Here is a 24,226-nt window from a genome sequence, read left to right on the forward strand (position 1 = left end):
ACCAATGCTCCACAGATGCCTAATTTTACACTTACTCATGTACTTTAGTGTATAAAACAAAGCAGGAGTGTCAGGATGCCTTGCCTTGCCATCACCTCCAAGCCTACGTAACCAAGCCCGACTAGCACAGTCGCTAGAGCATAAGACTATTAATCTTAGGGTCATGTATTTGAGCTCCATGTTGGGCAGTTGTTTTTTTCTCTTCCTTTACCATTGTATGTGGAACAGTGTATACTTGCATTACCACAGCGCAAATGGCTTTCCTCACTTTCACAAAATGCACTGCCCTATCAGCAAAAACTCAGGAATGTATTGACCGGGAATTGAACCCGGCCTCCCACGTGGCCGGCTAGATTTCTACCACTGAACCACCAATGATCCACAGATGCTTAATTTTAGACTTACTCATGTACTTTAGTGTACAAAACAAAGCAGGAGAGTCAGGATGCCTTGCCTTGCCATCACCACAACTCCTCGGTTACCAAGCATTGCTAACTCAGTCGGTAAAGCATGAGACTCTTAATCTCAGGGTCGTGGGTTCGAGCCCCACATTGGGCGGATGTTTTTTTTCTTTTCCTGTACCATTGTATGTGGAACACTGTCAACTTGCACCACCACAGCGCAAATGGCTGTCCTCACTTTCACAAAATGCACTGCCATATCAGCAAAAACTCAGGACTGCATTGGCCGGGAATCGAACCCGTGCCTCCCGCATGGCAGGCGAGAATTCTACCACTGAACCACCAATGCTCCACAGGTACTTAATTTTACACTTACTCATGTACTTTAGTGTATGAAACAAAGCAGGAGTGTCAGGATGCCTTGCCTTGCCTTGCCATCACCTCCATACATTCACAACCAAGCCTGGCTAGCTCAGTCGGTAGAGCATGAGACTCTTAATCACAGGGTCGTTGGTTCGAGCCCCACGTTGGGCGGATGTTTTTTCTTTTCCTGTACCATTGTATGTGGAACACTGTATCCTTGCACCACCACAGCGCAAATGGCTGTCCTCACTTTCACAAAATACACTGCCATATCAGCAAAAACTCAGGACTGCATTGGCCGGGAATCGGTTCCGGGCCTCACGCGTGGCAGGCGAGAATTCTACCACTGAACCACCAATGCTCCACAGAGGCCTAATTTTACACTTACTCATGTACTTTAGTGTATAAAACAAAGCAGGAGTGTCAGGATGCCTTGCCTTGCCATCACCTCCAAGCCTACGTAACCAAGCCCGACTAGCACAGTCGCTAGAGCATAAGACTATTAATCTTAGGGTCATGTATTTGAGCTCCATGTTGGGCAGTTGTTTTTTTCTCTTCCTTTACCATTGTATGTGGAACAGTGTATACTTCCATCACCACAGCGCAAATGGCTTTCCTCACTTTCACAAAATGCACTGCCCTATCAGCAAAAACTCAGGAATGTATTGACCGGGAATTGAACCCGGCCTCCCACGTGGCCGGCTAGATTTCTACCACTGAACCACCAATGATCCACAGATGCTTAATTTTAGACTTACTCATGTACTTTAGTGTACAAAACAAAGCAGGAGAGTCAGGATGCCTTGCCTTGCCATCACCACAACTCCTCGGTTACCAAGCATTGCTAACTCAGTCGGTAAAGCATGAGACTCTTAATCTCAGGGTCGTGGGTTCGAGCCCCACATTGGGCGGATGTTTTTTTTCTTTTCCTGTACCATTGTATGTGGAACACTGTCAACTTGCACCACCACAGCGCAAATGGCTGTCCTCACTTTCACAAAATGCACTGCCATATCAGCAAAAACTCAGGACTGCATTGGCTGGGAATCGAACCCGTGCCTCCCGTGTGGCAGGCGAGAATTCTACCACTGAACCACCAATGCTCCACAGGTACTTAATTTTACACTTACTCGTGTACTTTAGTGTATGAAACAAAGCAGGAGTGTCAGGATGCCTTGCCTTGCCTTGCCATCACCTCCATACATTCACAACCAAGCCTGGCTAGCTCAGTCGGTAGAGCATGAGACTCTTAATCTCAGGGTCGTGGGTTCGACCCCAACGTTGGGCGGATGTTTTTTTTCTTTTCCTGTACCATTGTATGTGGAACACTGTCAACTTGCACCACCACAGCGCAAATGGCTGTCCTCACTTTCACAAAATGCACTGCCATATCAGCAAAAACTCAGGACTGCATTGGCTGGGAATCGAACCCGTGCCTCCCGTGTGGCAGGCGAGAATTCTACCACTGAACCACCAATGCTCCACAGGTACTTAATTTTACACTTACTCGTGTACTTTAGTGTATGAAACAAAGCAGGAGTGTCAGGATGCCTTGCCTTGCCTTGCCATCACCTCCATACATTCACAACTAAGCCTGGCTAGCTCAGTCGGTAAAGCATGAGACTCTTAATCTCAGGGTCGTGGGTTCGAGCCCCACATTGGGCGGATGTTTTTTTTCTTTTCCTGTACCATTGTATGTGGAACACTGTCAACTTGCACCACCACAGCGCAAATGGCTGTCCTCACTTTCACAAAATGCACTGCCATATCAGCAAAAAGTCATGACTGCATTGGCCGGGAATCGAACACAGGCCTTCCGCGTGGCAGGCGTGAATTCTTCCACTGAACCACCAATGCTCCACAGATACTTAACTTTATACTTACTCGTGTACTTTAGTGTATGAAATAAAGCAGGAGTGTCAGGATGCCTTGCCTTGCCGTCACCTCCATACATTCTCAACCAAGCCTGGCTAGCTCAGTCGGTAGAGCATGAGACTCTTAATCTCAGGGTCGTGGGTTCGAGCCCCACGTTGGGCGGATGTTTTTTCTTTTCCTGTACCATTGTATGTGGAACACTGTCAACTTGCACCACCACAGCGCAAATGGCTGTCCTCACTTTCACAAAATACACTGCCATATCAGCAAAAACTCAGGACTGCATTGGCCGGGAATCGATTCCGGGCGTCATGAGTGGCAGGCGAGAATTCTACCACTGAACCACCAATGCTCCACAGATGCCTAATTTTACACTTACTCATGTACTTTAGTGTATAAAACAAAGCAGGAGTGTCAGGATGCCTTGCCTTGCCATCACCTCCAAGCCTACGTAACCAAGCCCGACTAGCACAGTCGCTAGAGCATAAGGCTATTAATCTTAGGGTCATGTATTTGAGCTCCATGTTGGGCAGTTGTTTTTTTCTCTTCCTTTACCATTGTATGTGGAACAGTGTATACTTGCATCACCACAGCGCAAATGGCTGTCCTCACTTTCACAAAATGCACTGCCCTATCAGCAAAAACTCAGGAATGTATTGACCGGGAATTGAACCCGGCCTCCCACGTGGCCGGCTAGATTTCTACCACTGAACCACGAATGATCCACAGATGCTTAATTTTAGACTTACTCATGTACTTTAGTGTACAAAACAAAGCAGGAGAGTCAGGATGCCTTTCCTTGCCATCACCACAACTCCTCGGTTACCAAGCATTGCTAACTCAGTCGGTAAAGCATGAGACTCTTAATCTCAGGGTCGTGGGTCCGAGCCCCACATTGGGCGGATGTTTTTTTTCTTTTCCTGTACCATTGTATGTGGAACACTGTCAACTTGCACCACCACAGCGCAAATGGCTGTCCTCACTTTCACAAAATGCACTGCCATATCAGCAAAAACTCAGGACTGCATTGGCCGGGAATCGAACCCGTGCCTCCCGCGTGGCAGGTGACAATTCTACCACTGAACCACCAATGCTCCACAGGTACTTAATTTTACACTTACTCGTGTACTTTAGTGTATGAAACAAAGCAGGAGTGTCAGGATGCCTTGCCTTGCCATCACCTCCATACATTCGCAACCAAGCCTGGCTAGCTCAGTCGGTAGAGTATGAGACTCTTAATCTCAGGGTCGTGGGTTCGACCCCCACGTTGGGTGGATGTTTTTTCTTTTCCTGTACCATTGTATGTCGAACACTGTATACTTGCACCACCACAGCGCAAATGGCTGTCCTCACTTTCACAAAATACACTGCCATATCAGCAAAAACTCAGGACTGCATTGGCCGGGAATCGATTCCGGGCCTCACGCGTGGCAGGCGAGAATTCTACCACTGAACCACCAATGCTCCACAGATGCCTAATTTTACACTTACTCATGTACTTTAGTGTATAAAACAAAGCAGGAGTGTCAGGATGCCTTGCCTTGCCATCACCTCCAAGCCTACGTAACCAAGCCCGACTAGCACAGTCGCTAGAGCATAAGACTATTAATCTTAGGGTCATGTATTTGAGCTCCATGTTGGGCAGTTGTTTTTTTCTCTTCCTGTACCATTGTATGTGGAACAGTGTATACTTGCACCACCACAGCGCAAATGGCTGTCCTCACTTTCACAAAATGCACTGCCATATCAGCAAAAATTCAGGACTGCATTGGCCGGAAATCGAACCCGGGCCTCCCGCGTGGCAGGCGAGAATTCTACCACTGAACCACCAATGCTCCACAGATGCCTAATTTTACACTTACTCATGTACTTTAGTGTATGAAATAAAGCAGGAGTGTCAGGATGCCTTGCCTCCCACGTGGCCTGCTAGATTTCTACCACTGAACCACCAATGATCCACAGATGCTTAATTTTAGACTTACTCATGTACTTTAGTGTACAAAACAAAGCAGGAGAGTCAGGATGCCTTGCCTTGCCATCACCACAACTCCTCGGTTACCAAGCATTGCTAACTCTGTCGGTAAAGCATGAAACTCTTAATCTCAGGGTCGTTGGTTCGAGCCCCACATTGGGCAGATGTTTTTTTTCTTTTCCTGTACCATTGTATGTGGAACACTGTCAACTTTCACCACCACAGCGCAAATGGCTGTCCTCACTTTCACAAAATGCACTGCCATATCAGCAAAAATTCAGGACTGCATTGGCCGGAAATCGAACCCGGGCCTCCTGCGTGGCAGGCGAGAATTCTACCACTGAACCACCAATGCTCCACAGATACTTAACTTTACACTTACTCTTGTACTTTAGTGTATGAAACAAAGCAGGAGTGTCAGGATGCCTTGCCTTGCCTTGCCATCACCTCCATACATTCACAACCAAGCCTGGCTAGCTCAGTCGGTAGAGCATGAGACTCTTAATCACAGGGTCGTGGGTTCGAGCCCCACGTTGGGCGGATGTTTTTTCTTTTCCTGTACCATTGTATGTGGAACACTGTATCCTTGCACCACCACAGCGCAAATGGCTGTCCTCACTTTCACAAAATACACTGCCATATCAGCAAAAACTCAGGACTGCATTGGCCGGGAATCGGTTCCGGGCCTCACGCGTGGCAGGCGAGAATTCTACCACTGAACCACCAATGCTCCACAGAGGCCTAATTTTACACTTACTCATGTACTTTAGTGTATAAAACAAAGCAGGAGTGTCAGGATGCCTTGCCTTGCCATCACCTCCAAGCCTACGTAACCAAGCCCGACTAGCACAGTCGCTAGAGCATAAGACTATTAATCTTAGGGTCATGTATTTGAGCTCCATGTTGGGCAGTTGTTTTTTTCTCTTCCTTTACCATTGTATGTGGAACAGTGTATACTTCCATCACCACAGCGCAAATGGCTTTCCTCACTTTCACAAAATGCACTGCCCTATCAGCAAAAACTCAGGAATGTATTGACCGGGAATTGAACCCGGCCTCCCACGTGGCCGGCTAGATTTCTACCACTGAACCACCAATGATCCACAGATGCTTAATTTTAGACTTACTCATGTACTTTAGTGTACAAAACAAAGCAGGAGAGTCAGGATGCCTTGCCTTGCCATCACCACAACTCCTCGGTTACCAAGCATTGCTAACTCAGTCGGTAAAGCATGAGACTCTTAATCTCAGGGTCGTGGGTTCGAGCCCCACATTGGGCGGATGTTTTTTTTCTTTTCCTGTACCATTGTATGTGGAACACTGTCAACTTGCACCACCACAGCGCAAATGGCTGTCCTCACTTTCACAAAATGCACTGCCATATCAGCAAAAACTAAGGACTGCATTGGCTGGGAATCGAACCCGTGCCTCCCGTGTGGCAGGCGAGAATTCTACCACTGAACCACCAATGCTCCACAGGTACTTAATTTTACACTTACTCGTGTACTTTAGTGTATGAAACAAAGCAGGAGTGTCAGGATGCCTTGCCTTGCCTTGCCATCACCTCCATACATTCACAACCAAGCCTGGCTAGCTCAGTCGGTAGAGCATGAGACTCTTAATCTCAGGGTCGTGGGTTCGACCCCAACGTTGGGCGGATGTTTTTTTTCTTTTCCTGTACCATTGTATGTGGAACACTGTCAACTTGCACCACCACAGCGCAAATGGCTGTCCTCACTTTCACAAAATGCACTGCCATATCAGCAAAAACTCAGGACTGCATTGGCTGGGAATCGAACCCATGCCTCCCGTGTGGCAGGCGAGAATTCTACCACTGAACCACCAATGCTCCACAGGTACTTAATTTTACACTTACTCGTGTACTTTAGTGTATGAAACAAAGCAGGAGTGTCAGGATGCCTTGCCTTGCCTTGCCATCACCTCCATACATTCACAACTAAGCCTGGCTAGCTCAGTCGGTAAAGCATGAGACTCTTAATCTCAGGGTCGTGGGTTCGAGCCCCACATTGGGCGGATGTTTTTTTTCTTTTCCTGTACCATTGTATGTGGAACACTGTCAACTTGCACCACCACAGCGCAAATGGCTGTCCTCACTTTCACAAAATGCACTGCCATATCAGCAAAAACTCATGACTGCATTGGCCGGGAATCGAACACAGGCCTTCCGCGTGGCAGGCGTGAATTCTTCCACTGAACCACCAATGCTCCACAGATACTTAACTTTATACTTACTCGTGTACTTTAGTGTATGAAATAAAGCAGGAGTGTCAGGATGCCTTGCCTTGCCATCACCTCCATACATTCTCAACCAAGCCTGGCTAGCTCAGTCGGTAGAGCATGAGACTCGTAATCTCAGGGTCGTGGGTTCGAGCCCCACGTTGGGCGGATGTTTTTTCTTTTCCTGTACCATTGTATGTGGAACACTGTCAACTTGCACCACCACAGCGCAAATGGCTGTCCTCACTTTCACAAAATACACTGCCATATCAGCAAAAACTCAGGACTGCATTGGCCGGGAATCGATTCCGGGCGTCATGAGTGGCAGGCGAGAATTCTACCACTGAACCACCAATGCTCCACAGATGCCTAATTTTACACTTACTCATGTACTTTAGTGTATAAAACAAAGCAGGAGTGTCAGGATGCCTTGCCTTACCATCACCTCCAAGCCTACGTAACCAAGCCCGACTAGCACAGTCGCTAGAGCATAAGGCTATTAATCTTAGGGTCATGTATTTGAGCTCCATGTTGGGCAGTTGTTTTTTTCTCTTCCTTTACCATTGTATGTGGAAGAGTGTATACTTGCATCACCACAGCGCAAATGGCTGTCCTCACTTTCACAAAATGCACTGCCCTATCAGCAAAAACTCAGGAATGTATTGACCGGGAATTGAACCCGGCCTCCCACGTGGCCGGCTAGATTTCTACCACTGAACCACCAATGATCCACAGATGCTTAATTTTAGACTTACTCATGTACTTTAGTGTACAAAACAAAGCAGGAGAGTCAGGATGCCTTGCCTTGCCATCACCACAACTCCTCGGTTACCAAGCATTGCTAACTCAGTCGGTAAAGCATGAGACTCTTAATCTCAGGGTCGTGGGTTCGAGCCCCACATTGGGCAGATGTTTTTTTTTCTTTTCCTGTACCATTGTATGTGGAACACTGTCAACTTGCACCACCACAGCGCAAATGGCTGTCCTCACTTTCACAAAATGCACTGCCATATCAGCAAAAACTCAGGACTGCATTGGCCGGGAATCGAACCCAGGCCTCCCGCGTGGCAGGCGTGAATTCTTCCACTGAACCACCAATGCTCCACAGATACTTAACTTTATACTTACTCGTGTACTTTAGTGTATGAAATAAAGCAGGAGTGTCAGGATGCCTTGCCTTGCCATCACCTCCATACATTCTCAACCAAGCCTGGCTAGCTCAGTCGGTAGAGCATGAGACTCTTAATCTCAGGGTCGTGGGTTCGAGCCCCACGTTGGGCGGATGTTTTTTCTTTTCCTGTACCATTGTATGTGGAACACTGTCAACTTGCACCACCACAGCGCAAATGGCTGTCCTCACTTTCACAAAATACACTGCCATATCAGCAAAAACTCAGGACTGCATTGGCCGGGAATCGATTCCGGGCCTCATGAGTGGCAGGCGAGAATTCTACCACTGAACCACCAATGCTCCACAGATGCCTAATTTTACACTTACTCATGTACTTTAGTGTATAAAACAAAGCAGGAGTGTCAGGATGCCTTGCCTTGCCATCACCTCCAAGCCTACGTAACCAAGCCCGACTAGCACAGTCGCTAGAGCATAAGGCTATTAATCTTAGGGTCATGTATTTGAGCTCCATGTTGGGCAGTTGTTTTTTTTCTCTTCCTTTACCATTGTATGTGGAACAGTGTATACTTGCATCACCACAGCGCAAATGGCTGTCCTCACTTTCACAAAATGCACTGCCCTATCAGCAAAAACTCAGGAATGTATTGACCGGGAATTGAACCCGGCCTCCCACGTGGCCGGCTAGATTTCTACCACTGAACCACGAATGATTCACAGATGCTTAATTTTAGACTTACTCATGTACTTTAGTGTACAAAACAAAGCAGGAGAGTCAGGATGCCTTTCCTTGCCATCACCACAACTCCTCGGTTACCAAGCATTGCTAACTCAGTCGGTAAAGCATGAGACTCTTAATCTCAGGGTCGTGGGTCCGAGCCCCACATTGGGCGGATGTTTTTTTTCTTTTCCTGTACCATTGTATGTGGAACACTGTCAACTTGCACCACCACAGCGCAAATGGCTGTCCTCACTTTCACAAAATGCACTGCCATATCAGCAAAAACTCAGGACTGCATTGGCCGGGAATCGAACCCGTGCCTCCCGCGTGGCAGGCGACAATTCTACCACTGAACCACCAATGCTCCACAGGTACTTAATTTTACACTTACTCGTGTACTTTAGTGTATGAAACAAAGCAGGAGTGTCAGGATGCCTTGCCTTGCCATCACCTCCATACATTCGCAACCAAGCCTGGCTAGCTCAGTCGGTAGAGTATGAGACTCTTAATCTCAGGGTCGTGGGTTCGACCCCCACGTTGGGTGGATGTTTTTTCTTTTCCTGTACCATTGTATGTCGAACACTGTATACTTGCACCACCACAGCGCAAATGGCTGTCCTCACTTTCACAAAATACACTGCCATATCAGCAAAAACTCAGGACTGCATTGGCCGGGAATCGATTCCGGGCCTCACGCGTGGCAGGCGAGAATTCTACCACTGAACCACCAATGCTCCACAGATGCCTAATTTTACACTTACTCATGTACTTTAGTGTATAAAACAAAGCAGGAGTGTCAGGATGCCTTGCCTTGCCATCACCTCCAAGCCTACGTAACCAAGCCCGACTAGCACAGTCGCTAGAGCATAAGACTACTAATCTTAGGGTCATGTATTTGAGATCCATGTTGGGCAGTTGTTTTTTTCTCTTCCTGTACCATTGTATGTGGAACAGTGTATACTTGCACCACCACAGCGCAAATGGCTGTCCTCACTTTCACAAAATGCACTGCCATATCAGCAAAAATTCAGGACTGCATTGGCCGGAAATCGAACCCGGGCCTCCCGCGTGGCAGGCGAGAATTCTACCACTGAACCACCAATGCTCCACAGATACTTAACTTTACACTTACTCATGTACTTTAGTGTATGAAATAAAGCAGGAGTGTCAGGATGCCTTGCCTCCCACGTGGCCGGCTAGATTTCTACCACTGAACCACCAATGATCCACAGATGCTTAATTTTAGACTTACTCATGTACTTTAGTGTACAAAACAAAGCAGGAGAGTCAGGATGCCTTGCCTTGCCATCACCACAACTCCTCGGTTACCAAGCATTGCTAACTCTGTCGGTAAAGCATGAAACTCTTAATCTCAGGGTCGTGGGTTCGAGCCCCACATTGGGCAGATGTTTTTTTTCTTTTCCTGTACCATTGTATGTGGAACACTGTCAACTTTCACCACCACAGCGCAAATGGCTGTCCTCACTTTCACAAAATGCACTGCCATATCAGCAAAAATTCATGACTGCATTGGCCGGAAATCGAACCCGGGCCTCCTGCGTGGCAGGCGAGAATTCTACCACTGAACCACCAATGCTCCACAGATACTTAACTTTACACTTACTCGTGTACTTTAGTGTATGAAATAAAGCAGGAGTGTTAGGATGCCTTGCCTTGCCATCACCTCCATACATTCACAACCAAGCCTGGCTAGCTCAGTCGGTAGAGCATGAGACTCTTAATCTCAGGGTCGTGGGTTCGACCCCAACGTTGGGCGGATGTTTTTTTTCTTTTCCTGTACCATTGTATGTGGAACACTGTCAACTTGCACCACCACAGCGCAAATGGCTGTCCTCACTTTCACAAAATACACTGCCATATCAGCAAAAACTCAGGACTGCATTGGCCGGGAATCGATTCCGGGCCTCACGCGTGGCAGGCGAGAATTCTACCACTGTACCACCAATGCTCCACAGATGCCTAATTTTACACTTACTCATGTACTTTAGTGTATAAAACAAAGCAGGAGTGTCAGGATGCCTTGCCTTGCCATCACCTCCAAGCCTACGTAACCAAGCCCGACTAGCACAGTCGCTAGAGCATAAGACTATTAATCTTAGGGTCATGTATTTGAGCTCCATGTTGGGCAGTTGTTTTTTTCTCTTCCTGTACCATTGTATGTGGAACAGTGTATACTTGCATCACCACAGCGCAAATGGCTGTCCTCACTTTCACAAAATGCACTGCCCTATCAGCAAAAACTCAGGAATGTATTGACCGGGAATTGAACCCGGCCTCCCACGTGGCCGGCTAGATTTCTACCACTGAACCACCAATGATCCACAGATGCTTAATTTTAGACTTACTCATGTACTTTAGTGTACAAAACAAAGCAGGAGAGTCAGGATGCCTTGCCTTGCCATCACCACAACTCCTCGGTTACCAAGCATTGCTAACTCAGTCGGTAAAGCATGAGACTCTTAATCTCAGGGTCGTGGGTACGAGCCCCACATTGGGTGGATGTTTTTTTTTCATTTCCTGTACCATTGTATGTGGAACACTGTCAATTTGCCCCACCACAGCGCAAATGGCTGTCCTCACTTTCACAAAATACACTGCCATATCAGCAAAAACTCAGGACTGCATTGGCCGGGTATCGAACCCGGGCCTCCCGCGTGGCAGGCGAGAATTCTACCACTGAACCACTAATGCTCCACAGTTACTTAATTTTACACTTACTCGTGTACTTTAGTGTATGAAACAAAGCAGGAGTGTCAGGATGCCTTGCCTTGCCTTGCCATCACCTCCATACATTCGCAACCAAGCCTGGCTAGCTCAGTCGGTAGAGCATGAGACTTTTAATCTCAGGGTCGTGGGTTCGACCCCCACGTTGGGCGGATGTTTTTTCTTTTCTTGTACCATTGTATGTGGAACACTGCATACTTGCACCACCACAGCGCAAATGGCTGTCCTCACTTTCACAAAATACACTGCCATATCAGCAAAAACTCAGGACTGCATTGGCCGGGAATCGATTCCGGGCCTCACGCGTGGCAGGCGAGAATTCTACCACTGAACCACCAATGCTCCACAGATGCCTAATTTTACACTTACTCATGTACTTTAGTGTATAAAACAAAGCAGGAGTGTCAGGATGCCTTGCCTTGCCATCACCTCCAAGCCTACGTAACCAAGCCCGACTAGCACAGTCGCTAGAGCATAAGACTATTTAACTTAGGGTCATGTATTTGAGCTCCATGTTGGGCAGTTGTTTTTTTCTCTTCCTGTACCATTGTATGTGGAACAGTGTATACTTGCATCACCACAGCGCAAATGGCTGTCCTCACTTTCACAAAATGCACTGCCCTATCAGCAAAAACTCAGGAATGTATTGACCGGGAATTGAACCCGGCCTCCCACGTGGCCGGCTAGATTTCTACCACTGAACCACCAATGATCCACAGATGCTTAATTTTAGACTTACTCATGTACTTTAGTGTACAAAACAAAGCAGGAGAGTCAGGATGCCTTGCCTTGCCATCACCACAACTCCTCGGTTACCAAGCATTGCTAACTCAGTCGGTAAAGCATGAGACTCTTAATCTCAGGGTCGTGGGTTCGAGCTCCACATTGGGTGGATGTTTTTTTTCTTTTCCTGTACCATTGTATGTGGAACACTGTCAACTTGCCCCACCACAGCGCAAATGGCTGTCCTCACTTTCACAAAATGCACTGCCATATCAGCAAAAGCTCAGGACTGCAATGGCCGGGAATCGAACCCAGGCCTCCCGCGTGGCAGGCGAGAATTCTACCACTGAACCACCAATGCTCCACAGATACTTAATTGTACACTTACTCGTGTACTTTAGTGTATGAAATAAAGCAGGAGTGTCAGGATGCCTTGCCTTGCCATCACCTCCATACATTCTCAACCAAGCCTGGCTAGCTCAGTCGGTAGAGCATGAGACTCTTAATCTCAGGGTCGTGGGTTCAAGCCCCACGTTGGGCGGATGTTTTTTCTTTTCCTGTACCATTGTATGTGGAACACTGTATACTTGCACCACCACAGCGCAAATGGCTGTCCTCACTTTCACAAAATGCACTGCCATATCAGCAAAAATTCAGGACTGCATTGGCCGGAAATCGAACCCGGGCCTCCCGCGTGGCAGGCGAGAATTCTACCACTGAACCACCAATGCTCCACAGATACTTAACTTTACACTTACTCGTGTACTTTAGTGTATGAAATAAAGCAGGAGTGTCAGGATGCCTTGCCTCCCACGTGGCCGGCTAGATTTCTACCACTGAACCACCAATGATCCACAGATGCTTAATTTTAGACTTACTCATGTACTTTAGTGTACAAAACAAAGCAGGAGAGTCAGGATGCCTTGCCTTGCCATCACCACAACTCCTCGGTTACCAAGCATTGCTAACTCAGTCGGTAAAGCATGAGACTCTTAATCTCAGGGTCATGGGTTCGAGCCCCACATTGGGCAGATGTTTTTTTTCTTTTCCTGTACCATTGTATGTGGAACACTGTCAACTTGCACCACCACAGCGCAAATGGCTGTCCTCACTTTCACAAAATGCACTGCCATATCAGCAAAAATTCAGGACTGCATCGGCCGGAAATCGAACCCGGGCCTCCTGCGTGGCAGGCGAGAATTCTACCACTGAACCACCAATGCTCCACAGATACTTAACTTTACACTTACTCGTGTACTTTAGTGTATGAAATAAAGCAGGAGTGTCAGGATGCCTTGCCTTGCCATCACCTCCATACATTCTCAACCAAGCCTGGCTAGCTCAGTCGGTAGAGCATGAGACTCTTAATCTCAGCGTCGTGGGTTCGAGCCCCACGTTGGGCGGATGTTTTTTCTTTTCCTGTACCATTGTATGTGGAACACTGTCAACTTGCACCACCACAGCGCAAATGGCTGTCCTCACTTTCACAAAATACACTGCCATATCAGCAAAAACTCAGGACTGCATTGCCGGGAATCGATTCCGGGCCTCATGAGTGGCAGGCGAGAATTCTACCACTGAACCACCAATGCTCCACAGATGCCTAATTTTACACTTACTCATGTACTTTAGTGTATAAAACAAAGCAGGAGTGTCAGGATGCCTTGCCTTGCCATCACCTCCAAGCCTACGTAACCAAGCCCGACTAGCACAGTCGCTAGAGCATAAGACTATTAATCTTAGGGTCATGTATTTGAGCTCCATGTCGGGCAGTTGTTTTTTTCTCTTCCTTTACCATTGTATGTGGAACAGTGTATACTTGCATCACCACAGCGCAAATGGCTGTCCTCACTTTCACAAAATGCACTGCCCTATCAGCAAAAACTCAGGAATGTATTGACCGGGAATTGAACCCGGCCTCCCACGTGGCCGGCTAGATTTCTACCACTGAACCACCAATGATCCACAGATGTTTAATTTTAGACTTACTCATGTACTTTAGTGTACAAAACAAAGCAGGAGAGTCAGGATGCCTTGCCTTGCCATCACCACAACTCCTCGGTTACCAAGCATTGCTAACTCAGTCGGTAAAGCATGAGACTCTTAATCTCAGGGTCGTGGGTTCGAGCCCCACATTGGGCGGATGTTTTTTTTCTTTTCCTGTACCATTGTATGTGGAACACTGTCAACTTGCACCACCACAGCGCAAATGGCTGTCCTCACTTTCACAAAATGCACTGCCATATCAGCAAAAACTCAGGACTGCATTGGCCGGGAATCGAACCCGGGCCTCCCGCGTGGCAGGCGAGAATTCTACCACTGAACCACCAATGCTCCACAGATACTTAATATTACACTTACTCGTGTACTTTAGTGTATGAAACAAAGCAGGAGTGTCAGGATGCCTTGCCTTGCCATCACCTCCATACATTCGCAACCAAGCCTGGCTAGCTCAGTCGGTAGAGCATGAGACTCTTAATCTCAGGGTCGTGGGTTCGACCCCAACATTGGGCGGATGTTTTTTCTTTTCCTGTACCATTGTATGTGGAACACTGTATACTTGCACCACCACAGCGCAAATGGCTGTCCTCACTTTCACAAAATACACTGCCATATCAGCAAAAACTCAGGACTGCATTGGCCGGGAATCGATTCCGGGCCTCACGCGTGGCAGGCGAGAATTCTACCACTGAACCACCAATGCTCCACAGATGCCTAATTTTACACTTACTCATGTACTTTAGTGTATAAAACAAAGCAGGAGTGTCAGGATGCCTTGCCTTGCCATCACCTCCAAGCCTACGTAACCAAGCCCGACTAGCACAGTCGCTAGAGCATAAGACTATTAATCTTAGGGTCATGTATTTGAGCTCCATGTTGGGCAGTTGTTTTTTTCTCTTCCTGTACCATTGTATGTGGAACAGTGTATACTTGCATCACCACAGCGCAAATGGCTGTCCTCACTTTCACAAAATGCACTGCCCTATCAGCAAAAACTCAGGAATGTATTGACCGGGAATTGAACCCGGCCTCCCACGTGGCCGGCTAGATTTCTACCACTGAACCACCAATGATCCACAGATGCTTAATTTTAGACTTACTCATGTACTTTAGTGTACAAAACAAAGCAGGAGAGTCAGGATGCCTTGCCTTGCCATCACCACAACTCCTCGGTTACCAAGCATTGCTAACTCAGTCGGTAAAGCATGAGACTCTTAATCTCAGGGTCGTGGGTTCGAGCCCCACATTGGTCGGATGGTTTTTTTCTTTTCCTGTACCACTGCCATATCAGCAAAAAGTCAGGACTGCATTGGCCGGAAATCGAACCCGGGCCTCCCACGTGGCAGGCGAGAATTCTACCACTGAACCACCAATGCTCCACAGGTACTTAATTTTACACTTACTCGTGTACTTTAGTGTATGAAACAAAGCAGGAGTGTCAGGATGCCTTGCCTTGCCTTGCCATCACCTCCATACATTCACAACCAAGCCTGGCTAGCTCAGTCGGTAGAGCATGAGACTCTTAATCACAGGGTCGTGGGTTCGAGCCCCACGTTGGGCGGATGTTTTTTCTTTTCCTGTACCATTGTATGTGGAACACTGTATCCTTGCACCACCACAGCGCAAATGGCTGTCCTCACTTTCACAAAATACACTGCCATATCAGCAAAAACTCAGGACTGCATTGGCCGGGAATCGGTTCCGGGCCTCACGCGTGGCAGGCGAGAATTCTACCACTGAACCACCAATGCTCCACAGAGGCCTAATTTTACACTTACTCATGTACTTTAGTGTATAAAACAAAGCAGGAGTGTCAGGATGCCTTGCCTTGCCATCACCTCCAAGCCTACGTAACCAAGCCCGACTAGCACAGTCGCTAGAGCATAAGACTATTAATCTTAGGGTCATGTATTTGAGCTCCATGTTGGGCAGTTGTTTTTTTCTCTTCCTTTACCATTGTATGTGGAACAGTGTATACTTGCATCACCACAGCGCAAAAGGCTGTCCTCACTTTCACAAAATGCACTGCCCTATCAGCAAAAACTCAGGAATGTATTGACCGGGAATTGAACCCGGCCTCCCACGTGGCCGGCTAGATTTCTACCACTGAACCACCAATGATCCACAGATGCTTAATTTTAGACTTACTCATGTACTTTAGTGTACAAAACAAAGCAGGAGAGTCAGGATGCCTTGCCTTGCCATCACCACAACTCCTCGGTTACCAAGCATTGCTAACTCAGTCGGTAAAGCATGAGACTCTTAATCTCAGGGTCGTGGGTTCGAGCCCCACATTGGGCGGATGTTTTTTTTTCTTTTCCTGTACCATTGTATGTGGAACACTGTCAACTTGCACCACCACAGCGCAAATGGCTGTCCTCACTTTCACAAAATGCACTGCCATATCAGCAAAAACTCAGGACTGCATTGGCCGGGAATCGAACCCGTGCCTCCCGCGTGGCAGGCGAGAATTCTACCACTGAACCACCAATGCTCCACAGGTACTTAATTTTACACTTACTCGTGTACTTTAGTGTATGAAACAAAGCAGGAGTGTCAGGATGCCTTGCCTTGCCTTGCCATGCCTTGCCATCACCTCCATACATTCACAACCAAGCCTGGCTAGCTCAGTCGGTAGAGCATGAGACTCTTAATCTCAGGGTCGTGGGTTCGACCCCAACGTTGGGCGGATGTTTTTTTTCTTTTCCTGTACCATTGTATGTGGAACACTGTCAACTTGCACCACCACAGCGCAAATGGCTGTCCTCACTTTCACAAAATGCACTGCCATATCAGCAAAAACTCAGGACTGCATTGGCTGGGAATCGAACCCGTGCCTCACGTGTGGCAGGCGAGAATTCTACCACTGAACCACCAATGCTCCACAGGTACTTAATTTTACACTTACTCGTGTACTTTAGTGTATGAAACAAAGCAGGAGTGTCAGGATGCCTTGCCTTGCCTTGCCATCACCTCCATACATTCACAACCAAACCTGGCTAGCTCAGTCGGTAAAGCATGAGACTCTTAATCTCAGGGTCGTGGGTTCGAGCCCCACATTGGGTGGATGTTTTTTTTCTTTTCCTGTACCATTGTATGTGGAACACTGTCAACTTGCACCACCACAGCGCAAATGGCTGTCCTCACTTTCACAAAATGCACTGCCATATCAGCAAAAACTCATGACTGCATTGGCCGGGAATCGAACCCAGGCCTTCCGCGTGGCAGGCGTGAATTCTTCCACTAAACCACCAATGCTCCACAGATACTTAACTTTATACTTACTCGTGTACTTTAGTGTATGAAATAAAGCAGGAGTGTCAGGATGCCTTGCCTTGCCATCACCTCCATACATTCTCAACCAAGCCTGGCTAGCTCAGTCGGTAGAGCATGAGACTCTTAATCTCAGGGTCGTGGGTTCGAGCCCCACGTTGGGTGGATGTTTTTTCTTTTCCTGTACCATTGTATGTGGAACACTGTCAACTTGCACCACCACAGCGCAAATGGCTGTCCTCACTTTCACAAAATACACTGCCATATCAGCAAAAACTCAGGACTGCATTTGCCGGGAATCGATTCCGGGCCTCATGAGTGGCAGGCGAGAATTCTACCACTGAACCACCAATGCTCCACAGATGCCTAATTTTACACTTACTCATGTACTTTAGTGTATAAAACAAAGCAGGAGTGTCAGGATGCCTTGCCTTGCCATCACCTCCAAGCCTACGTAACCAAGCCCGACTAGCACAGTCGCTAGAGCATAAGGCTATTAATCTTAGGGTCATGTATTTGAGCTCCATGTTGGGCAGTTGTTTTTTTCTCTTCCTTTACCATTGTATGTGGAAGAGTGTATACTTGCATCACCACAGCGCAAATGGCTGTCCTCACTTTCACAAAATGCACTGCCCTATCAGCAAAAACTCAGGAATGTATTGACCGGGAATTGAACCCGGCCTCCCACGTGGCCGGCTAGATTTCTACCACTGAACCACCAATGATCCACAGATGCTTAATTTTAGACTTACTCATGTACTTTAGTGTACAAAACAAAGCAGGAGAGTCAGGATGCCTTGCCTTGCCATCACCACAACTCCTCGGTTACCAAGCATTGCTAACTCAGTCGGTAAAGAATGAGACTCTTAATCTCAGGGTCGTGGGTTCGAGCCCCACATTGGGCAGATGTTTTTTTTCTTTTCCTGTACCATTGTATGTGGAACACTGTCAACTTGCACCACCACAGCGCAAATGGCTGTCCTCACTTTCACAAAATGCACTGCCATATCAGCAAAAACTCAGGACTGCATTGGCCGGGAATCGAACCCAGGCCTCCCGCGTGGCAGGCGTGAATTCTTCCACTGAACCACCAATGCTCCACAGATACTTAACTTTATACTTACTCGTGTACTTTAGTGTATGAAATAAAGCAGGAGTGTCAGGATGCCTTGCCTTGCCATCACCTCCATACATTCTCAACCAAGCCTGGCTAGCTCAGTCGGTAGAGCATGAGACTCTTAATCTCAGGGTCGTGGGTTCGAGCCCCACGTTGGGCGGATGTTTTTTCTTTTCCTGTACCATTGTATGTGGAACACTGTCAACTTGCACCACCACAGCGCAAATGGCTGTCCTCACTTTCACAAAATACACTGCCATATCAGCAAAAACTCAGGACTGCATTGGCCGGGAATCGATTCCGGGCCTCATGAGTGGCAGGCGAGAATTCTACCACTGAACCACCAATGCTCCACAGATGCCTAATTTTACACTTACTCATGTACTTTAGTGTATAAAACAAAGCAGGAGTGTCAGGATGCCTTGCCTTGCCATCACCTCCAAGCCTACGTAACCAAGCCCGACTAGCACAGTCGCTAGAGCATAAGGCTATTAATCTTAGGGTCATGTATTTGAGCTCCATGTTGGGCAGTTGTTTTTTTCTCTTCCTTTACCATTGTATGTGGAAGAGTGTATACTTGCATCACCACAGCGCAAATGGCTGTCCTCACTTTCACAAAATGCACTGCCCTATCAGCAAAAACTCAGGAATGTATTGACCGGGAATTGAACCCGGCCTCCCACGTGGCCGGCTAGATTTCTACCACTGAACCACCAATGATCCACAGATGCTTAATTTTAGACTTACTCATGTACTTTAGTGTACAAAACAAAGCAGGAGAGTCAGGATGCCTTGCCTTGCCATCACCACAACTCCTCGGTTACCAAGCATTGCTAACTCAGTCGGTAAAGCATGAGACTCTTAATCTCAGGGTCGTGGGTTCGAGCCCCACATTGGGCGGATGTTTTTTTTCTTTTCCTGTACCATTGTATGTGGAACACTGTCAACTTGCCCCACCACAGCGCAAATGGCTGTCCTCACTTTCACAAAATGCACTGTCATATCAGCAAAGACTCAGCACTGCATTGGCCGGGAATCGAACCCGGGCCTCCCGCGTGGCAGGCGAGAATTCTACCACTGAACCACCAATGCTCCACGGATACTTAATTTTACACTTACTCGTGTACTTTAGTGTATGAAATAAAGCAGGAGTGTCAGGATGCCTTGCCTTGCCATCACCTCCATACATTCTCAACCAAGCCTGGCTAGCTCAGTCGGTAGAGCATGAGACTCTTAATCTCAGGGTCGTGGGTTCGAGCCCCACTTTGGGCGGGTGTTTTTTCTTTTCCTGTACCATTGTATGTGGAACACTGTCAACTTGCACCACCACAGCGCAAATGGCTGTCCTCACTTTCACAAAATACACTGCCATATCAGCAAAAACTCAGGACTGCATTGGCCGGGAATCGATTCCGGGCCTCACGAGTGGCAGGCGAGAATTCTACCACTGAACCACCAATGCTCCACAGATGCCTAATTTTACACTTACTCATGTACTTTAGTGTATAAAACAAAGCAGGAGTGTCAGGATGCCTTGCCTTGCCATCACCTCCAAGCCTACGTAACCAAGCCCGACTAGCACAGTCGCTAGAGCATAAGACTATTAATCTTAGGGTCATGTATTTGAGCTCCATGTTGGGCAGTTGTTTTTTTCTCTTCCTTTACCATTGTATGTGGAACAGTGTATACTTGCATCACCACAGCGCAAATGGCTGTCCTCACTTTCACAAAATGCACTGCCCTATCAGCAAAAACTCAGGAATGTATTGACCGGGAATTGAACCCGGCCTCCCACGTGGCCGGCTAGATTTCTACCACTGAACCACGAATGATCCACAGATGCTTAATTTTAGACTTACTCATGTACTTTAGTGTACAAAACAAAGCAGGAGAGTCAGGATGCCTTTCCTTGCCATCACCACAACTCCTCGGTTACCAAGCATTGCTAACTCAGTCGGTAAAGCATGAGACTCTTAATCTCAGGGTCGTGGGTCTGAGCCCCACATTGGGCGGATGTTTTTTTTCTTTTCCTGTACCATTGTATGTGGAACACTGTCAACTTGCACCACCACAGCGCAAATGGCTGTCCTCACTTTCACAAAATGCACTGCCATATCAGCAAAAACTCAGGACTGCATTGGCCGGGAATCGAACCCGGGCCTCCCGCGTGGCAGGCAACAATTCTACCACTGAACCACCAATGCTCCACAGGTACTTAATTTTACACTTACTCGTGTACTTTAGTGTATGAAACAAAGCAGGAGTGTCAGGATGCCTTGCCTTGCCATCATCTCCATACATTCGCAACCAAGCCTGGCTAGCTCAGTCGGTAGAGTATGAGACTCTTAATCTCAGGGTCGTGGGTTCGACCCCCACGTTGGGCGGATGTTTTTTCTTTTCCTGTACCATTGTATGTCGAACACTGTATACTTGCACCACCACAGCGCAAATGGCTGTCCTCACTTTCACAAAATACACTGCCATATCAGCAAAAACTCAGGACTGCATTGGCCGGGAATCGATTCCGGGCCTCACGCGTGGCAGGCGAGAATTCTACCACTGAACCACCAATGCTCCACAGATGCCTAATTTTACACTTACTCATGTACTTTAGTGTATAAAACAAAGCAGGAGTGTCAGGATGCCTTGCCTTGCCATCACCTCCAAGCCTACGTAACCAAGCCCGACTAGCACAGTCGCTAGAGCATAAGACTATTAATCTTAGGGTCATGTATTTGAGCTCCATGTTGGGCAGTTGTTTTTTTCTCTTCCTGTACCATTGTATGTGGAACAGTGTATACTTGCATCACCACAGCGCAAATGGCTGTCCTCACTTTCACAAAATGCACTGCCCTATCAGCAAAAACTCAGGAATGTATTGACCGGGAATTGAACCCGGCCTCCCACGTGGCAGGCTAGATTTCTACCACTGAACCACCAATGATCCACAGATGCTTAATTTTAGACTTACTCATGTACTTTAGTGTACAAAACAAAGCAGGAGAGTCAGGATGCCTTGCCTTGCCATCACCACAACTCCTCGGTTACCAAGCATTGCTAACTCAGTCGGTAAAGCATGAGACTCTTAATCTCAGGGTCGTGGGTTCGAGCTCCACATTGGGTGGATGTTTTTTTTCTTTTCCTGTACCATTGTATGTGGAACACTGTCAACTTGCCCCACCACAGCGCAAATGGCTGTCCTCACTTTCACAAAATGCACTGCCATATCAGCAAAAGCTCAGGACTGCATTGGCCGGGAATCGAACCCAGGCCTCCCGCGTGGCAGGCGAGAATTCTACCACTGAACCACCAATGCTCCACAGATACTTAATTTTACACTTACTCGTGTACTTTAGTGTATGAAATAAAGCAGGAGTGTCAGGATGCCTTGCCTTGCCATCACCTCCATACATTCTCAACCAAGCCTGGCTAGCTCGGTCGGTAGAGCATGAGACTCTTAATCTCAGGGTCGTGGGTTCAAGCCCCACGTTGGGCGGATGTTTTTTCTTTTCCTGTACCATTGTATGTGGAACACTGTATACTTGCACCACCACAGCGCAAATGGCTGTCCTCACTTTCACAAAATGCACTGCCATATCAGCAAAAATTCAGGACTGCATTGGCCGGAAATCGAACCCGGGCCTCCCGCGTGGCAGGCGAGAATTCTACCACTGAACCACCAATGCTCCACAGATACTTAACTTTACACTTACTCGTGTACTTTAGTGTATGAAATAAAGCAGGAGTGTCAGGATGCCTTGCCTCCCACGTGGCCGGCTAGATTTCTACCACTGAACCACCAATGATCCACAGATGCTTAATTTTAGACTTACTCATGTACTTTAGTGTACAAAACAAAGCAGGAGAGTCAGGATGCCTTGCCTTGCCATCACCACAACTCCTCGGTTACCAAGCATTGCTAACTCTGTCGGTAAAGCATGAAACTCTTAATCTCAGGGTCGTGGGTTCGAGCCCCACATTGGGCAGATGTTTTTTTTCTTTTCCTGTACCATTGTATGTGGAACACTGTCAACTTGCACCACCACAGCGCAAATGGCTGTCCTCACTTTCACAAAATACACTGCCATATCAGCAAAAACTCAGGACTGCATTGGCCGGGAATCGATTCCGGGCCTCATGAGTGGCAGGCGAGAATTCTACCACTGAACCACCAATGCTCCACAGACGCCTAATTTTACACTTACTCATGTACTTTAGTGTATTAAACAAAGCAGGAGTGTCAGGATGCCTTGCCTTGCCATCACCTCCAAGCCTACGTAACCAAGCCCGACTAGCACAGTCGCTAGAGCATAAGACTATTAATCTTAGGGTCATGTATTTGAGCTCCATGTCGGGCAGTTGTTTTTTTCTCTTCCTTTACCATTGTATGTGGAACAGTGTATACTTGCATCACCACAGCGCAAATGGCTGTCCTCACTTTCACAAAATGCACTGCCATATCAGCAAAAACTCAGGACTGCATTGGCCGGGAATCGAACCCAGGCCTCCCGCGTGGCAGGCGAGAATTCTACCACTGAACCACCAATGCTCCACAAGTACTTAATTTTACACTTACTCATGTACTTTAGTGTATAAAACAAAGCAGGAGTGTCAGGATGCCTTGCCTTGCCATCACCTCCAAGCCTACGTAACCAAGCCCGACTAGCACAGTCGCTAGAGCATAAGACTATTAATCTTAGGGTCATGTATTTGAGCTCCATGTTGGGCAGTTGTTTTTTTCTCTTCCTGTACCATTGTATGTGGAACAGTGTATACTTGCATCACCACAGCGCAAATGGCTGTCCTCACTTTCACAAAATGCACTGCCCTATCAGCAAAAACTCAGGAATGTATTGACCGGGAATTGAACCCGGCCTCCCACGTGGCCGGCTAGATTTCTACCACTGAACCACCAATGATCCACAGATGTTTAATTTTAGACTTACTCATGTACTTTAGTGTACAAAACAAAGCAGGAGAGTCAGGATGCCTTGCCTTGCCATCACCACAACTCCTCGGTAACCAAGCATTGCTAACTCAGTCGTTAAAGCATGAGACTCTTAATCTCAGGGTCGTGGGTTCGAGCCCCAAGTTGGGCGGATGTTTTTTCTTTTCCTGTACCACTGTATGTGGAACACTGTCAACTTGCACCACCACAGCGCAAATGGCTGTCCTCACTTTCACAAAATACACTGCCATATCAGCAAAAACTCAGGACTGCATTGGCCGGGAATCGATTCCGGGCCTCATGAGTGGCAGGCGAGAATTCTACCACTGAACCACCAATGCTCCACAGATGCCTAATTTTACACTTACTCATGTACTTTAGTGTATAAAACAAAGCAGGAGTGTCAGGATGCCTTGCCTTGCCATCACCTCCAAGCCTACGTAACCAAGCCCGACTAGCACAGTCGCTAGAGCATAAGGCTATTAATCTTAGGGTCATGTATTTGAGCTCCATGTTGGGCAGTTGTTTTTTTCTCTTCCTTTACCATTGTATGTGGAAGAGTGTATACTTGCATCACCACAGCGCAAATGGCTGTCCTCACTTTCACAAAATGCACTGCCCTATCAGCAAAAACTCAGGAATGTATTGACCGGGAATTGAACCCGGCCTCCCACGTGGCCGGCTAGATTTCTACCACTGAACCACCAATGATCCACAGAT

The 24,226-nt window shown here is 47.4% G+C and overlaps 41 non-coding genes across 41 annotated transcripts; 22 read left to right on the forward strand and 19 right to left on the reverse strand.

Annotated features, from left to right (window-relative positions):
* Positions 1-679: 679 nt before the first annotated feature.
* TRNAG-GCC (transfer RNA glycine (anticodon GCC)) lies at positions 680-750 on the reverse strand. Its single transcript has one exon. It is a non-coding gene; the product is annotated as a tRNA-Gly (tRNA).
* A 1,229-nt stretch (positions 751-1,979) lies between these two features.
* TRNAK-CUU (transfer RNA lysine (anticodon CUU)) lies at positions 1,980-2,052 on the forward strand. The gene has a single exon. It is a non-coding gene; the product is annotated as a tRNA-Lys (tRNA).
* Positions 2,053-2,356: 304 nt separating this feature from the next.
* TRNAK-CUU (transfer RNA lysine (anticodon CUU)) lies at positions 2,357-2,429 on the forward strand. Its single transcript has one exon. It is a non-coding gene; the product is annotated as a tRNA-Lys (tRNA).
* A 299-nt stretch (positions 2,430-2,728) lies between these two features.
* On the forward strand, positions 2,729-2,801 carry TRNAK-CUU (transfer RNA lysine (anticodon CUU)). Its single transcript has one exon. It is a non-coding gene; the product is annotated as a tRNA-Lys (tRNA).
* Positions 2,802-3,840: 1,039 nt separating this feature from the next.
* TRNAK-CUU (transfer RNA lysine (anticodon CUU)) lies at positions 3,841-3,913 on the forward strand. The gene has a single exon. It is a non-coding gene; the product is annotated as a tRNA-Lys (tRNA).
* Positions 3,914-4,403: 490 nt separating this feature from the next.
* Positions 4,404-4,474, reverse strand: TRNAG-GCC (transfer RNA glycine (anticodon GCC)). Its single transcript has one exon. It is a non-coding gene; the product is annotated as a tRNA-Gly (tRNA).
* Positions 4,475-4,895: 421 nt separating this feature from the next.
* TRNAG-GCC (transfer RNA glycine (anticodon GCC)) lies at positions 4,896-4,966 on the reverse strand. The gene has a single exon. It is a non-coding gene; the product is annotated as a tRNA-Gly (tRNA).
* Positions 4,967-5,078: 112 nt separating this feature from the next.
* TRNAK-CUU (transfer RNA lysine (anticodon CUU)) lies at positions 5,079-5,151 on the forward strand. Its single transcript has one exon. It is a non-coding gene; the product is annotated as a tRNA-Lys (tRNA).
* Positions 5,152-6,195: 1,044 nt separating this feature from the next.
* On the forward strand, positions 6,196-6,268 carry TRNAK-CUU (transfer RNA lysine (anticodon CUU)). The gene has a single exon. It is a non-coding gene; the product is annotated as a tRNA-Lys (tRNA).
* Positions 6,269-6,389: 121 nt separating this feature from the next.
* On the reverse strand, positions 6,390-6,460 carry TRNAG-GCC (transfer RNA glycine (anticodon GCC)). The gene has a single exon. It is a non-coding gene; the product is annotated as a tRNA-Gly (tRNA).
* Positions 6,461-6,572: 112 nt separating this feature from the next.
* On the forward strand, positions 6,573-6,645 carry TRNAK-CUU (transfer RNA lysine (anticodon CUU)). The gene has a single exon. It is a non-coding gene; the product is annotated as a tRNA-Lys (tRNA).
* A 299-nt stretch (positions 6,646-6,944) lies between these two features.
* On the forward strand, positions 6,945-7,017 carry TRNAT-CGU (transfer RNA threonine (anticodon CGU)). Its single transcript has one exon. It is a non-coding gene; the product is annotated as a tRNA-Thr (tRNA).
* Positions 7,018-7,879: 862 nt separating this feature from the next.
* On the reverse strand, positions 7,880-7,950 carry TRNAG-GCC (transfer RNA glycine (anticodon GCC)). Its single transcript has one exon. It is a non-coding gene; the product is annotated as a tRNA-Gly (tRNA).
* A 107-nt stretch (positions 7,951-8,057) lies between these two features.
* TRNAK-CUU (transfer RNA lysine (anticodon CUU)) lies at positions 8,058-8,130 on the forward strand. The gene has a single exon. It is a non-coding gene; the product is annotated as a tRNA-Lys (tRNA).
* A 1,040-nt stretch (positions 8,131-9,170) lies between these two features.
* Positions 9,171-9,243, forward strand: TRNAK-CUU (transfer RNA lysine (anticodon CUU)). Its single transcript has one exon. It is a non-coding gene; the product is annotated as a tRNA-Lys (tRNA).
* Positions 9,244-9,733: 490 nt separating this feature from the next.
* On the reverse strand, positions 9,734-9,804 carry TRNAG-GCC (transfer RNA glycine (anticodon GCC)). Its single transcript has one exon. It is a non-coding gene; the product is annotated as a tRNA-Gly (tRNA).
* Positions 9,805-10,225: 421 nt separating this feature from the next.
* TRNAG-GCC (transfer RNA glycine (anticodon GCC)) lies at positions 10,226-10,296 on the reverse strand. Its single transcript has one exon. It is a non-coding gene; the product is annotated as a tRNA-Gly (tRNA).
* Positions 10,297-10,403: 107 nt separating this feature from the next.
* Positions 10,404-10,476, forward strand: TRNAK-CUU (transfer RNA lysine (anticodon CUU)). Its single transcript has one exon. It is a non-coding gene; the product is annotated as a tRNA-Lys (tRNA).
* Positions 10,477-11,340: 864 nt separating this feature from the next.
* On the reverse strand, positions 11,341-11,411 carry TRNAG-GCC (transfer RNA glycine (anticodon GCC)). The gene has a single exon. It is a non-coding gene; the product is annotated as a tRNA-Gly (tRNA).
* A 112-nt stretch (positions 11,412-11,523) lies between these two features.
* On the forward strand, positions 11,524-11,596 carry TRNAK-UUU (transfer RNA lysine (anticodon UUU)). The gene has a single exon. It is a non-coding gene; the product is annotated as a tRNA-Lys (tRNA).
* An 861-nt stretch (positions 11,597-12,457) lies between these two features.
* On the reverse strand, positions 12,458-12,528 carry TRNAG-GCC (transfer RNA glycine (anticodon GCC)). Its single transcript has one exon. It is a non-coding gene; the product is annotated as a tRNA-Gly (tRNA).
* A 107-nt stretch (positions 12,529-12,635) lies between these two features.
* TRNAK-CUU (transfer RNA lysine (anticodon CUU)) lies at positions 12,636-12,708 on the forward strand. Its single transcript has one exon. It is a non-coding gene; the product is annotated as a tRNA-Lys (tRNA).
* Positions 12,709-12,827: 119 nt separating this feature from the next.
* TRNAG-GCC (transfer RNA glycine (anticodon GCC)) lies at positions 12,828-12,898 on the reverse strand. The gene has a single exon. It is a non-coding gene; the product is annotated as a tRNA-Gly (tRNA).
* Positions 12,899-13,497: 599 nt separating this feature from the next.
* On the forward strand, positions 13,498-13,570 carry TRNAK-CUU (transfer RNA lysine (anticodon CUU)). Its single transcript has one exon. It is a non-coding gene; the product is annotated as a tRNA-Lys (tRNA).
* Positions 13,571-14,430: 860 nt separating this feature from the next.
* Positions 14,431-14,501, reverse strand: TRNAG-GCC (transfer RNA glycine (anticodon GCC)). The gene has a single exon. It is a non-coding gene; the product is annotated as a tRNA-Gly (tRNA).
* Positions 14,502-15,473: 972 nt separating this feature from the next.
* On the reverse strand, positions 15,474-15,544 carry TRNAG-GCC (transfer RNA glycine (anticodon GCC)). Its single transcript has one exon. It is a non-coding gene; the product is annotated as a tRNA-Gly (tRNA).
* A 112-nt stretch (positions 15,545-15,656) lies between these two features.
* On the forward strand, positions 15,657-15,729 carry TRNAK-CUU (transfer RNA lysine (anticodon CUU)). The gene has a single exon. It is a non-coding gene; the product is annotated as a tRNA-Lys (tRNA).
* An 862-nt stretch (positions 15,730-16,591) lies between these two features.
* On the reverse strand, positions 16,592-16,662 carry TRNAG-GCC (transfer RNA glycine (anticodon GCC)). The gene has a single exon. It is a non-coding gene; the product is annotated as a tRNA-Gly (tRNA).
* A 122-nt stretch (positions 16,663-16,784) lies between these two features.
* Positions 16,785-16,857, forward strand: TRNAK-CUU (transfer RNA lysine (anticodon CUU)). Its single transcript has one exon. It is a non-coding gene; the product is annotated as a tRNA-Lys (tRNA).
* Positions 16,858-17,161: 304 nt separating this feature from the next.
* Positions 17,162-17,234, forward strand: TRNAK-CUU (transfer RNA lysine (anticodon CUU)). Its single transcript has one exon. It is a non-coding gene; the product is annotated as a tRNA-Lys (tRNA).
* Positions 17,235-17,533: 299 nt separating this feature from the next.
* On the forward strand, positions 17,534-17,606 carry TRNAK-CUU (transfer RNA lysine (anticodon CUU)). The gene has a single exon. It is a non-coding gene; the product is annotated as a tRNA-Lys (tRNA).
* Positions 17,607-18,467: 861 nt separating this feature from the next.
* Positions 18,468-18,538, reverse strand: TRNAG-GCC (transfer RNA glycine (anticodon GCC)). Its single transcript has one exon. It is a non-coding gene; the product is annotated as a tRNA-Gly (tRNA).
* Positions 18,539-18,645: 107 nt separating this feature from the next.
* On the forward strand, positions 18,646-18,718 carry TRNAK-CUU (transfer RNA lysine (anticodon CUU)). The gene has a single exon. It is a non-coding gene; the product is annotated as a tRNA-Lys (tRNA).
* An 861-nt stretch (positions 18,719-19,579) lies between these two features.
* Positions 19,580-19,650, reverse strand: TRNAG-GCC (transfer RNA glycine (anticodon GCC)). The gene has a single exon. It is a non-coding gene; the product is annotated as a tRNA-Gly (tRNA).
* A 107-nt stretch (positions 19,651-19,757) lies between these two features.
* On the forward strand, positions 19,758-19,830 carry TRNAK-CUU (transfer RNA lysine (anticodon CUU)). Its single transcript has one exon. It is a non-coding gene; the product is annotated as a tRNA-Lys (tRNA).
* An 861-nt stretch (positions 19,831-20,691) lies between these two features.
* TRNAG-GCC (transfer RNA glycine (anticodon GCC)) lies at positions 20,692-20,762 on the reverse strand. Its single transcript has one exon. It is a non-coding gene; the product is annotated as a tRNA-Gly (tRNA).
* Positions 20,763-20,869: 107 nt separating this feature from the next.
* Positions 20,870-20,942, forward strand: TRNAK-CUU (transfer RNA lysine (anticodon CUU)). Its single transcript has one exon. It is a non-coding gene; the product is annotated as a tRNA-Lys (tRNA).
* Positions 20,943-21,803: 861 nt separating this feature from the next.
* On the reverse strand, positions 21,804-21,874 carry TRNAG-GCC (transfer RNA glycine (anticodon GCC)). The gene has a single exon. It is a non-coding gene; the product is annotated as a tRNA-Gly (tRNA).
* Positions 21,875-21,981: 107 nt separating this feature from the next.
* TRNAK-CUU (transfer RNA lysine (anticodon CUU)) lies at positions 21,982-22,054 on the forward strand. The gene has a single exon. It is a non-coding gene; the product is annotated as a tRNA-Lys (tRNA).
* A 119-nt stretch (positions 22,055-22,173) lies between these two features.
* Positions 22,174-22,244, reverse strand: TRNAG-GCC (transfer RNA glycine (anticodon GCC)). Its single transcript has one exon. It is a non-coding gene; the product is annotated as a tRNA-Gly (tRNA).
* A 792-nt stretch (positions 22,245-23,036) lies between these two features.
* TRNAG-GCC (transfer RNA glycine (anticodon GCC)) lies at positions 23,037-23,107 on the reverse strand. Its single transcript has one exon. It is a non-coding gene; the product is annotated as a tRNA-Gly (tRNA).
* Between the last annotated feature and the right edge of the window lie 1,119 nt (positions 23,108-24,226).

This window comes from Pseudophryne corroboree, chromosome 3, assembly GCF_028390025.1.
Source record: "Pseudophryne corroboree isolate aPseCor3 chromosome 3, aPseCor3.hap2, whole genome shotgun sequence".
Classification (NCBI taxonomy): domain Eukaryota; kingdom Metazoa; phylum Chordata; class Amphibia; order Anura; family Myobatrachidae; genus Pseudophryne; species Pseudophryne corroboree.